Source organism: Juglans regia, chromosome 6 (genome assembly GCF_001411555.2).
Source record: "Juglans regia cultivar Chandler chromosome 6, Walnut 2.0, whole genome shotgun sequence".
NCBI lineage: Eukaryota > Viridiplantae > Streptophyta > Magnoliopsida > Fagales > Juglandaceae > Juglans > Juglans regia.
Window position 1 is genome coordinate 14,416,992 of NC_049906.1, and position 12,892 is coordinate 14,429,883.

At 42.8% G+C, this 12,892-nt stretch overlaps 1 pseudogene; it reads right to left on the reverse strand.

Annotated features, from left to right (window-relative positions):
- Positions 1 to 327: 327 nt before the first annotated feature.
- Positions 328 to 2,961, reverse strand: LOC109009130 (annotated as a pseudogene).
- Between the last annotated feature and the right edge of the window lie 9,931 nt (positions 2,962 to 12,892).

Sequence of the window (12,892 nt, forward strand, 5' to 3'; positions counted from 1 at the left end):
CTACTTTAACTAGAAGAGGGTCTGTGATTGATGAAATCAAAAGCCTTCTTAGTCGTTTTAATTCTTTTGAAGTTCTCCATGTTGGTCGTCAAGGGAACGAGGCTGCTCATCTATTGGCAAGACATGCTTATTTTATTGATGATACTTTGCAATGGTGGCATTCTTGTCCAGAGTTTATTCAAGCTAGAGTTGCCTTGGACGTTGCTGTGTAACTATGCAGTGTTTTTATTTGTATTGACTTTCTAATGAATGAAGTTATGCTGTTGTTATAAAAAATAAAATAAAGAAATTAAATAAGAATCAACAAAACATTCAAACCAAGTGAATCTTAAATTTAGTATACAACTTTAATAAAAATGAACCCCAACTTCATTGTAGTGCAATCGCCTTTTTGTACTGGATTTCTTAATACTCTTTTCAGTGGAGTGCACTTTTCTCTTAGAATGTGGTCGTCCCTTACTCCGAACTACCAATGGACTAAGAACTCTAGGGATCGTGCCCTCCATGGAAGTAGTTGTATCAACTGTGTTTCTAGTATCATGATTAGCGATACCAAGGTACTGTGTTTTCAACTGTTCTGTTTGGCTAATCAATTTAACACAATTATTTTCGGCCTTTGAAGCATTGGAACACAGTTCATAGAAGCAATTTTGGATCCTATCGTACCTTCGTGCATCGTCGATGCTACTACTTTGCACAAATGTGTATTTTCGCTTAACATCTTTCCTTCACTGATCTATGATGTATTTTGATGGTATTGTATGTTGGTCCATCTGAGGAGGGGGAAGATCCTCTGCTGATTGTGGTTGTTCATCATTAACCCTGTGATATCGTCTTGAGATTGATAAAGCAAGGCCTGTGGCTACCCCAACAGTGAAAAGAGCTGCTGCAAACCCAATCAGAATCGAAGCGGCAATTGATTTTCCCTTCTTGGCTGATTTTGGTGAGGTGTTTGATGTTGTAGCGTTAATAAGATGCTCATTTCCTTTGACATCAAGAGTAAGCCATGAACCAAACTCTGGAATAACTCCAGATAGTTGATTGTTAGAAAGTAGCAACCGTGTCAAGGATCTCATTTCAGTTAGAAACGTTGGAATTTCCCCTGTCAATTGATTGTTTGAGAGATCCAAAACTTCTAATCCTATAAGCCGTGAAAAAGTAAATGGAATAGGTCCCTCAAGGAGGTTGCTGCTGAGATTTAGAGCAATCTGCAATGATGCCGGCATCCTTGGAAACTTACCGGTAAGTTGGTTTCCTCCAAGCTGGAGTTCTAACAGAGAATCCAAACCGGAAATACCGTTTGGTATCGAACCACTGAGATGGTTACCTTGTAAGTTCATGTTAGTAAGGTATCGCAAGCTTGAAATCGAAGAAGGTATTGAACCGTTCAGCAAATTCCAGCTGATATTCAGTGTAGACAATTTCTGTAGTTGAGTAATTTCAACCGGGATTTCTCCAACCAGCCTGTTGGATTGAAGCTTCATAACTTCAAAGACTGCTTAGATTTCCCAACTGTCCCGGCAAAGTACCAGTCAGGTTATTCCCTGCCAAATTCAACAGTGCCAAGCTCAGGCAAGAACCCAAATCCGGAGGTATAAGCCCGGTCAAGCTATTGTTATCCAGCTCTAAGTACATCAATTTCTCAAGTTTTCCAAACACCGAAGGAGGGATTGGCCCATCAAGAGAATTGCTTCCCAACCTCAACCTGACCAAACTTGGAGATATGTTTGAAGGTATCGATCCCTTTAACAAATTATAAGACAAATCTACAGAGAGCAAATTTGACGGCGACAACATGTCTGAAGGAATCGGCCCGCTTAACTTGTTATAACTAAGGTCTAAGTTCTTGAGGAATCTTGTAATTCCACTGGGAACTGTACCTTCAAAGTTGTTTTGATTGGCTGCAAAACGTGAAAGGGTTCCGATATTTGAAATGGCTGCTGGGATTGGCCCACTGAAGTTATTGGAAGTTAGAATCAAAACTTCCAATTTAGAGAGGTCTTTGATTGTATCAGGAACAGGGCCGGAAAGCTTATTTTCACCCAAGTCAATTAGAGTCAAATTCTGGTAACCCATTATTTGATCAGGAATTCCACCTTCAAAGCCATTCACAGAGAGCTCAAGCTGCTCTAAAACCATGGCTTTCCCAAGATTGGTAGGGATAAGGCCATTGAACTTGTTGCCACTAAGATTCAAACTTTTGAGGGCAATCAATCCATCTAACTGTAAACTAATGTTTCCATTCAATGAATTGAAAGACAGGTCCAAGAACTTCAACCCAACGAATCCTTGAAAAGTAGGCAGAGGACCAACCAACCTGTTTCTGCTAATATTCAAGCGCTCCAGCCCTCCAATCTCACCGCAACCCTCGATGAATTCCTCCGGGATTAAGGTCAGAGCGTTGTTGGAGACATCAATACTCATCAAAGAATCTATCTGGCAAAGACGATGCAGAAAGTCTGAGGAAGAGAGGGAAAAGCCCGATAGAGAGATTTCTTTTATGGAAGAATTCTCAGAGCTGCAGGTAACTCCTTTCCATGAACATGGATCCTTGCTAATATCCCATGATAAATCTGTTTTGTTAAGGAGATTAGAAAGATCGATCAAGGTGGTTCTTTGATTTGAGGGTAGTTCAGAGAAGACCAAAGGACAGAACAAGAACATGAAAAACAAGGAGAAATGGAGTATAGGGATGCTCTCCTCACACTTCTTCATTCTTAGCCAAGTGCTGAGAAATCTTTCCAACGTTCTTTCTCAACTATACATATGCATGCGCTAGATGAGACTAAAACAGTGATTGTTTTGGTTTCAGGGGAGATTGCAGAAAAAGGACAGATTTTACAAGTACTTGTAAAGAGATAGTACTTGGGTTTTTGGTGTTAAGGAAATTCGAAAGAAATGGGATAAAGAAGAAAAATGTTGGCGTAGCCATGGGGGAGGTTGAGTTGACTGGACTGCTGGACTGCAACAGCAGAAGACTAGACAAAGGAGAGACTTTGAGTGGTGGTGGGGTTGTCAAAACTTAAAAAGCTTCTTAGACTTTTGACTCCAACACTCCTTCAACAAACACAGATGTCGTTTCATTCGAGCTTTTTGGAGGAGTGAAGAATATGGAGGAAGCCATGGAAGCAAGACCGAAGAACATGGAGGAGTGGGTGACGAAGTTGACTGACAAGGTGCAAACATTTTGCAAAGAAAACGAGAAACTCAAAAAACCTCAATAGGTGCAGGATGAGGAAGCAAAGTCTAACGATAGCGAGCACATGAGGTCCTGGAACACACATGCTAGACTAAATAGGGAGGAGGAGCAAAAGAACATGCAGGACGAGCTCCGTAGCCTCAAAGGAAAATATGAGGAGATCGCAAGGAAGGTAGGTACGTCATCATGAGTGGACCAACTGCTCACGAGCACTGGTCTACCCTACACGAAGGAGGTGATGATTGTATCCTTACCACAAAAGTCTAGGGTCACAACCATGGAAATATACGACGGAGGAAGGGACCCTCTTGAGCACCTGGAAACATTTAGGGCTCATGTGATGCTGCATGGCTTTCTGGGTAAGGTGGCATGCAGAGCATTTCCACTGACCTTGAAGGGACTAGCATGAGTATGGTTCGAGTCTCTATCGATTCAGAGGAGGCGGTGCCCAGTGGAGTACCTCCTTACCATCAAACAGGGGGAGGATGAAAGTCTAAAGTCCTACCTGACCCGGTTCAACAAGGAGTGCATGACCACTGACGACCAAGATGAGAAAATAACCTTGGTTGCGCTTCCAAGAGGGGTTTGGCCACGATCCCAATTCATGGTTGAATTGGCAAGGAGGACTCCCATGATGCTGCAGGAGTTCATGGACCAAACCGACAACTTCATCAACACCCACGACACTTTTTGGGCCCTGACAGAGTCGAGGAAGAAAGAGCTGGAGCGAGCACAGAGGAATGTGAAGACCCTGATAGAGCCTAAAACCCGGGAGAAGTCGGAGAAGAGTCCACAAGACAAGAGGAGAGAGGAAGCCCCGACGAGGAGACCAGGGCATCGGTTCGACTGGCCTACATTCACCATCCAAGAGGTCGGCACTGCATGTACCACAGGTCCACCTCGCATAACACTGAGGATTGCTTCTCCCAGCAAGGGAGAAGGGAGTATGTGGTGCAGACAAGACAACGATATCCCCTAGCCTAGGGACTAGAGCAAGAAAGAAGGCAAAGGTCAAGGGAAATGAGGATGGACCGAGTCGACCGGCGTAGGAAGGAAGACAACCCTCGACGACGACCACCAGTGCGGGGGCCGCATCAAGATCATCCTCGTTCGCCACCACGAGGGGTACCTCCACTCGGAGAAATCTGAACCATAGTGGGAGGATTCATGGGTGGGGGTGTTTCCTCCTCAAGTAGAAAAGCACACGCTAGGCAGGCTCGGTACCACAAGGTGTACTCGACCAAGTACCATCCCGCCAAGCATCGAAGGGGTGAGCCTACCCCAATCATCTCCTTCACGAAGGCAGATGAGGAGGGGGTCCTGTACGCCCACGACGAAGCGCTAGTGGTGACTATGCTAGTCGCAACCTTCACCACCCACAAAATCCTCATTGGCAATGGGAGTTATGCGAGCATCCTATTCTGAAAGGCCTTCGCCAGGATGGGAATAGATGTTGCCCGGCTGCATCTGGCCCTCATGCCATTAAAGGGCTTCTCCGAGAGTATTGTTCAACTCGTGGGAACCATCACACTGTCAATCTTTGTTGGTAGCACCCCCTGCACGACCTCGGTCATGGTCGACTTCCTGGTGATGAGGACCCCGTTGTCTTACAACTCCATCATCGGAAGACCCACCCTCAACAGCTTGCAGGCTGTCACGTCAACCTACCACCTCAAGATGAAGTTCCCGACTCCTAGCTGAATGGGAGAAATCCGAAGCAAACAAGTCTTGGCAAGAGAATGCCACGTCCAAGAGCTGAAGCAGAAGGATGATGGGCTTACCCCAGACGACACCTCCAGGAAAGACTAGGCCATGCACTTCTTAGAGAGCCTTGGCAGGCCTTAAGTCTACGACTCACCCCACCAGGCTCGAGGGGGAGTGAGAGGGTGCATGGCCCTAGAGACAATGGCAGAACGAATGAAAGCTCCCCAGCCAAAGGCTCTGTTTCCTTTTATTTTGTAATATATAATTTAATTATTGTAAACTCATACTATTTAATGAAAAACGTGATTTTCCAAGACAAGTACATCACGTCTACTTCGAACTTCCTTGTTATCAATAAAACATTGACAAGACAATCTACGATTAACGAAATCAATAATAACAAAATCATAACCAAATTAATGATTACCTTCCCTGCGATGTCAGCAGCCGAAAGTGGGTCCAATCCCAAACTGTCTGAACAACATTCTTCTCGGGGGGTCAAAGGGAAGGGCTAGGCCGAAGGTCACCTTATCCCCCCCCTGATAGAGAGCAGGTCCTGCCCCCCGGCAGCCTGAATAACTTACCCCGACCCCCATCGTAGCGAAGAGTGGACCAGCCACATCGCTGTCCAAATAAGTCACCTCCCTCCAGGATACCAAAGGGAAATGTAGGCTGAAGGGTTGCCTTATCCCTCCCATGGTGGAGTGCGGGTCAACTCTTGGCAACCCCGAAGACGAAGGCTTATCTTCCTTGCAAGTGTCAACAGGCAACTGTGGGTCCAGTCTCAAACTGCCCGAGCAACGTACCTTCCACATGACCAAATAGGAGAACTAGGTCGAAGGTTGTTCTACCCCTCTCGCAATGGAGAGCGGGTCATGACCCCTCGGTGGCCTGAACAACTTATCCCGACCTCCATTGTAACGAAGAGTGGGGTCAGCGCCAGCCTAACCCAATACTTACCTTCCCTACGATATCAACATGCGAAAGCGGGTTCAGTCTCAAACTGCCAGAATAGCGTACCTCCCGTGGAACCAAAGGGGAGAACTAGGCCGAAGGCTGTCCTACCCCTCCCACAATGGAAAGTGGGTCCTGCTCCTCAGCGGCCCGAACAACTTATCCCCACTCATTTCGGGAGAAGAGTGGACCAGTTATATCGCTGTCCGAACTTACCTTCCTTGCAGGATACCACAAGTTAAGGTAGGCCTAAAGGTTACCTTATCCCTCTTGCAGTGGAGGTGGGTTAGTCCTTAGCTGCCCGAAAATAAAAAATTTTACCTTCCTCATAAACGTCAACAGGCGGGAGCGGGTCTAGTTTTAGACTGCTCGAAAACTTACCTCCCCACAGGGTAACAGGAAAAAGTCAAGCCAAAGGTTGCTTGGACCCTCCCGTAGAGGAGAGTGGGTCTAGCCTTTAGCCAGTCCGAATACTTATCTCAACCTTTACTGCGAACAAAGAGTGGATTCAGCGACAGCTTGTCCCAAATCCTACATTTCCCTACAATGTCAACGAGTGGGAGCGGACTTAGTCTCAAATTGCCCAAACAAATTACCTCTTCGCGGGGTAATAGAGGCAAGTCTAGCCAGAGGTCCCTGGGACCCTCCCGCAGAGGAGAGCGGGTTCAGCCTTTAGGCTACCATAATACTTACCCTGACTTCTATTGCGATGAAAAAGCGAGCTAGCCTCACTGCCGTCCGAAGAAGTTACCTCATTGGAGAATCAAAGGGGCGGGTTTGGCTTGAGCCATCCCGACCACTCCCTGATGGAGTGTGGGCCTAATCTTTTGGCTACCATACGTGAACGCAATCTCCAAAGTGGAAAATTCAGAACAAGAGGCTACACGGTGTCAACAAGCAGGAGCGGGTTCAGACTCGAACTGCCCGAACAAATTACCTCCTTGCAGGATAACAGGGACGTGTCGAGCCAGAGGCTGCTTGGATCCTCTCGCAGAAGAGAGCGGGTCCAGCCTTTATGATGCCCGAAGAAATTACCTCCTCATGGGTTAAAGGGGCAAGTCGGCCTAAGGCGTCCTGACCTCTCCCCAGTGAAGAGCAGGCCAGGTCATTCGACCACCTAAATACTACACCAAAAAATACGAACATCAGCGGCATGACAGGAAATAACGAACACATCGCGACATAGGCCAGGAGGCCCAGGTTTACGAAACTAACTCTTTCCCTTAAAGACAAAATGGTGATAGCATCCTTCTTTTCCAATCAGGGATCAAATACAAAATACCAACAGAGAAGCATGGGTATAGTTCTAAATGGCCTGGACAACTTACCTCCCCGCGGGATAAGGAGATAGGCTGAGCCAAAGGCCACTTTGTCTCCCCGCAATGGAGAGTGGGATCAACCCCACGACTACCCAAAGGCTTGACCTTGGCCATCAGCGTGGCAAAAAGCAGCCCGTCCTACTCATCCAACTATGTGGGAAGGGCACGGGGACGACCGCATGCCCAAGTAAAGCATGGCGATGTAAAGTGGAAGAATAAAAGAATCAGGCGAGGTAAAGCCCAACCAAAAAAAGGACAACGAAAAAAGAAAATCGTCACAAAGAGAATGCGGAGGAACATTGGCCTCGTCAAGCAAAGTCGTTAAGGCCTCAGGAGAACGACTACACAACAAAGCCAGAAGAAAATGGCAAGAGCAAGAAAGCCGTCAGAGAGCGAGGTCATCAAGCATAGGCCAGACACTGGCGAGGTGGACCGTAAGGTCCCGTATGGTGAATCCATGTAGCCAAACCCCCCCAGGTCGGCCACAAGAGAAAAGAATGAAAGAACGGAAGCAAAATGCTCAAAGAGATATAGCCGGACATAGTCAATAAAAGGTAATATCATTAATCATCGACAACCGCAACATGAGGCCACAAATTACGGAGAGCAAGGTACAACATAAAAAGACTAAGCACAACGATCGATACAAACCTAAAGCCAGCATCGTCGCATGGGCATTGGAACACCAGCTGCTACCCCCGAAAGATGGCCCACCGTCGGTATCACCCCCATCAGAAGCCATGGGTTGAGTGCATTTCTCAGAAGCCATTGACACAAAAGTAGAATGAAGTAAAGGAATGAGAATAAGCAAAGGAAGAAGAAGTTGGAAGAACAGGGATGGCAAGAGACCTATAGTACGATGAAAGTAAAGGGAACTCTAACCCCAACCATATTTATATAGGGGAAAGGCAATGGTTGATCTCCCACACCCCGTGACAGAAGAGAGAAGTATGAGACGTTTCAAATCTCAAAAATGCAATCCACAAAGCGACACAAAGGCAAAGAGCTTCTTGGCATCCTCGACATTAAATGTAGCTAAAAAGATACCATCAGAATCATTGAAAAGTGAGCCAACAAGAAAGGAAGGGAAACGTTACCAGGGTAACCAAACGATAGGAACCTCCCCAAACTTTAGACCCACGTACACGTCAGTAGAGGGATCTTGGCCTCAACGACAAGGCAGGTTCAAGTAATAATAATTCTCACCGTACTCGTCCGATGAGAAATAGTGGGGTAACTGTAAGGGGATTTTCCCCCCCCCCCCTCCAGTCCCAGTGAGCCTAAAGAATAGTGACCAAAGGAACAAGAACCAAAGGCCCAACCCAGAACAAGTAAAATCTCCAACTCAGCCCATGGGTAGGCTCCTCTAGACGCAACTTGCATGAGGGAAAGTGATGCAGGGGATGAGACTTGTCGACCTAGAGACATCTCAAATAGTGTCCAACTCTTGAGTGTTTGTCATTGTAGTGGGCGTAATGTACGGGGGACCCTCGATCCTCTAACAGGAGGGGCACCAATGGACCACCAAGGATGCTAGTAGGGTGAGGGAAATAAAAAAATCACATCACATTAATAGCACTATTACCCGAGCTACACGCCACATTAATGATGTCATAGCAGAGCCACGCCGCATTAAAGAACTCTGACAAAAGGAATCGTACGAAAGACACGGACTCCACGAGGGCAGACATAATTTGTCCCCCAAGACTTATAATATAAATAGCAAGTCTCATGTACGAGAAAGCTCTCTAGTCCCTAACCTCTCTTACTTATTTACAAACTTCCAAGAGAATTTACTAACTTTGGCATCAGAGAATCCCCGACCCCAAGGCCACCCTCTCCTAGTTGCCTCTTTCCCTTTCTTTTGTAGGCCCAAGTTTGGAAAACCTGAGTTGTCGAAACCTAGCCCAAAGGCGTGCGCAACACTGCATTAACACTATTAATCTGTCAAATTCATGTTATGAAATTATTATTCAACCTTTTAAACCTTGAAAATTTTATTGGGTCAAGAAAAATTAGATTTAGCTTGATAGCAACTCAAACCCTAGTCAAACCCTTTTTAAATCCAAAAGTAAGATCCATTCGATTGAGGCCCATTAGGCCCACGAATTTTGGCCACCTTGGCAAAGTTTCTTGAGGAAGTTTCCACCCACCCAAGTCTGACCACCCACTGCTTAAGACAACCCTCAAATAGTCCTTGATGAGAAAGCGAAGGCTACCTTACCATAACCACCTAGCCACCTTAAGGCAACCCATACCATGGGCAGTTTGTCCCTTGTTTTGGTCAAGACTTCCATCACTCAAGTGTCACTCAAGACCTCACTTCACCCTTCAGTTTGTGTAAAAAGAGTGCAGACCATTCCCTTTCTCATTTCATCTCTTTTCCTAGACGTTTTCCAGAGATGAACTTAGAAGCTCTCTTGGGCAATTTTCTGAGCCTTTTTGCTTGCCATTTTTGAAAACCTAGTAAGTATTTTCTCAAGATGAGTCCTTCATAAAATTGTTCCTATTTGAGTTTAGTTTCCATGGGTACATTTTTTGTTTGATTTCTTGGTCTTTTGATAGGTCAAAAATTGTTTTGAACATGAAAAGATCGTTTTGGGCAATAAACTGGATAGTATGTTGTATTTTGGAGTTTTTGACCCATCTAATGGACAGATCTTAGTCCAAAATTTTTATGGAGTGTAGTTAACATGTTTATATGAATGTTTATTAAGGATTCATTGCATGTTATTGGTAAGTGTTATTTTTATATGATTTTTATTCACTCTTTTATTTATGAAAAGTGTCATTTTTCCTTAAATACTACTGATTTTATTTTATTTCTACATATTTTTATTTATTTTATTGGATTTGAAGGAATGAGAAGATTTAGTACAAAAGGAGAGCATTTTGGTACAAAAGAAGAAACTACGGATCCAGACCGATGAGAGGCAGCGAGATCTGAAGAGAGCCGATGAGATTTGGGTGAGGAGCCTTGTCCCATAGGCAGCAAAGAGATTTCTCTCACCCAAAGGCGAGAAGAATTACCTCTTGGTAGGCGAGGAAACTCACGATCAGAAGGCGTAACTAAAAGGCGTGAAGATTTGGCGACAATGCTCTAGGCGGTTAGATTGGACGACTAGTCTAAACGACCAACTTAAGAGACCAACCTAAACGACATCGTGGGCAACAACTAGAAAGGTGAGAGGAGTCTCTCCTCTCATCCTGGTCGGGAGTTCTGAATCAGAGTCAAGATTTTTTATGTTTTAGAGTCTGAGTCCGAGTTTAGAGTTCCAGAATTTATTCTTTAAGTGTTCTTTAGAAAAGGTGGAACTAAAGGGCAGAGGTGAGAGCTGCATGCTTCATCAACCAACTTCAACGAAGAACACAGTTTTATTCTTTTTCTTTTCAATTCCATTATGAACTAATTCTATTTTCTAGAGATTTAATGTAGCCAAGCTGCTAACTATAATCAGTCAGCAAAACAATGAACATAGTATGCATATGGGCAATCTTTAAGAAATTATGCTTGCAATCATTTCCATTCACCGCACATATTACTAGCACCATCATATCCTTGTCCACAAATATTTTGAATATCAAGACAATGAAGAGAAAGAACTACATAGATTACATTCTTTAGAGTCAATGTCGATGTATCTTTAACATGTACAAGATCAAAAAATCGTTCATGTATAAAACCATTATCATCAACAAATCTCAAGATTATAGTCATTTGCTCCCTCTTAGACTCATCTCGTGCATCATCAACAATAATGCAAAATTTAGAATTTCTAACATCTTCACGAATTTTATTTCTCACTTTCTTTGCAAAAACTTCTAAAATCTCCTTTTGGAATTTGGGTGAAGTATATTTGAAGATTTAGGAGCATTTTCTAAAACAAGTTTTCCAACCGTGTCATTATACGAAGCCAAGAATTTAAGTATCTCAAAGAAATTACATCGATTTTTTGACTCAGGGATCTCATCATGACCTTTAAAGGCACATCCTTGAAATGTAAGCCATCAAACAACATCAATAGATGTTTCTATTTGGAGTCGATTGTTGAGAATTTGTTTGGAGCTATATGCATTCATTATTTTATCAATATGCTGTGATTGTTTTAATAAGTCCTCACAAGATTTCACATTATTATTATGACAAGAGCAATGATCCTCCCCAATATGATTAAAAAAGACACAATATTTTCCATCATTAATCTTCTTCCAACTTCTAATTTCTGTGACAGTAAATAAATCTCATCCATAACGTCGAGATGCTTTCATTGTAAAAAAATAACAAGGCAAACAATATGCAGCATCCTTTGATGGAGAATACTCTTGCCAAGATACAAATTGTACAAACCAAGAAACTTGAAAGCGGCGAGGATGCTTTTCAGAAGCAGAAAATGGATATTTTGAGCAACGTATCTGATATGGACTCACTTTCAAGTAAGCTCTTCTTATTTCATCACGTTAATTGACTAGATAGTCTCACATAGGAGGACATAATCCTGGATCTCGTTGTAGAGAAGATATATCAATCTCTTTAGAATCAAGTGTTGGCGATGTGAAATGAATTTCTTCATACTCCACAATTGGAGAGTTAAGATCAGGATTTTCCTCAGGTTCAATCCTTGGAATTTTAAAATAATTTTCTGGAATATTAACTTCTTTTCTTTTGAAGAATGAGTTGATTGTTTTTAATTTAAACATAATTCATGAACCTAAATTTAAAATCAAATTGAAACATATAAAATAAAGTTAGATATATATGAATTCAATTACTCATGAAACATGAATTTAAAGTTAATGTTTAAGCACAAAATAAGTAACCATTCAATAGACATAATTATATATAAGGCAAACCAAGTAATCAATCTATTTCGAAAAGAAAAAAAAACAAAAAACAAAAGTACTACTGCATCAATACATGAAACAAGGGGAAAAGTGAAAAAAAAAAACTTCAAAGACGCTTCATCAAATTCAATAGATTCAATACAATTATATATATGAAAGAAGAAGAAAATTGAAAAAACAAAGGAAAAAAATAGAGAAAAGTCAAATCGTGTATCAGGCGACAGGCAGTGGCAAAACTATGAAAAGCTCATGATACTATTACTGTAGCTTGTAGGTTTGCCCCAAAACTTTACTTCAAGACATGAACACGTAAGCAATAAGCCCATGATCAAAAGCTGGCCTTGTCGCAGATGGTAAGGACAAGACTTTAAACTTTTAGCAGTAGAAAGTTAGAATTACAGAAAGATAGATCATTTTATTTTATGTGAGATGTATTTTATTTATTTTATTTTTAAATCGGATTAAAGTTTTTAAATTGGACTTATAAGTAATTAATCTATAAGATCAAAATAATTTTGTAGAGGGGGGGCCAAGATAATTTTTTAGAGAGGGGGCCAACACAAGATGAGATTAATATTATCCTATTAAATCATAAAAAATTAATATTTATATATATTCAAACTTTTGGGGGGTCGATGGCCCCTTGCCCCTTCGTAGGTCCTCCACTACAAAAATGCATGGGTCCCGTTGCCTTTTTGACCCTTCGGCAAATGTCCAATAATTTTTGGTATTTTCTTTGCTGCTTCTTTAATTCGTTATTGTGATACCCCCATATGATAAAGATAAGGGTAAGCGGTGTATGGGGATCACACATTGTTTGGAACGGAAAATTTCTTGCTCTTTATGATGTTCCAATGTGGCTCTAATTGTATCA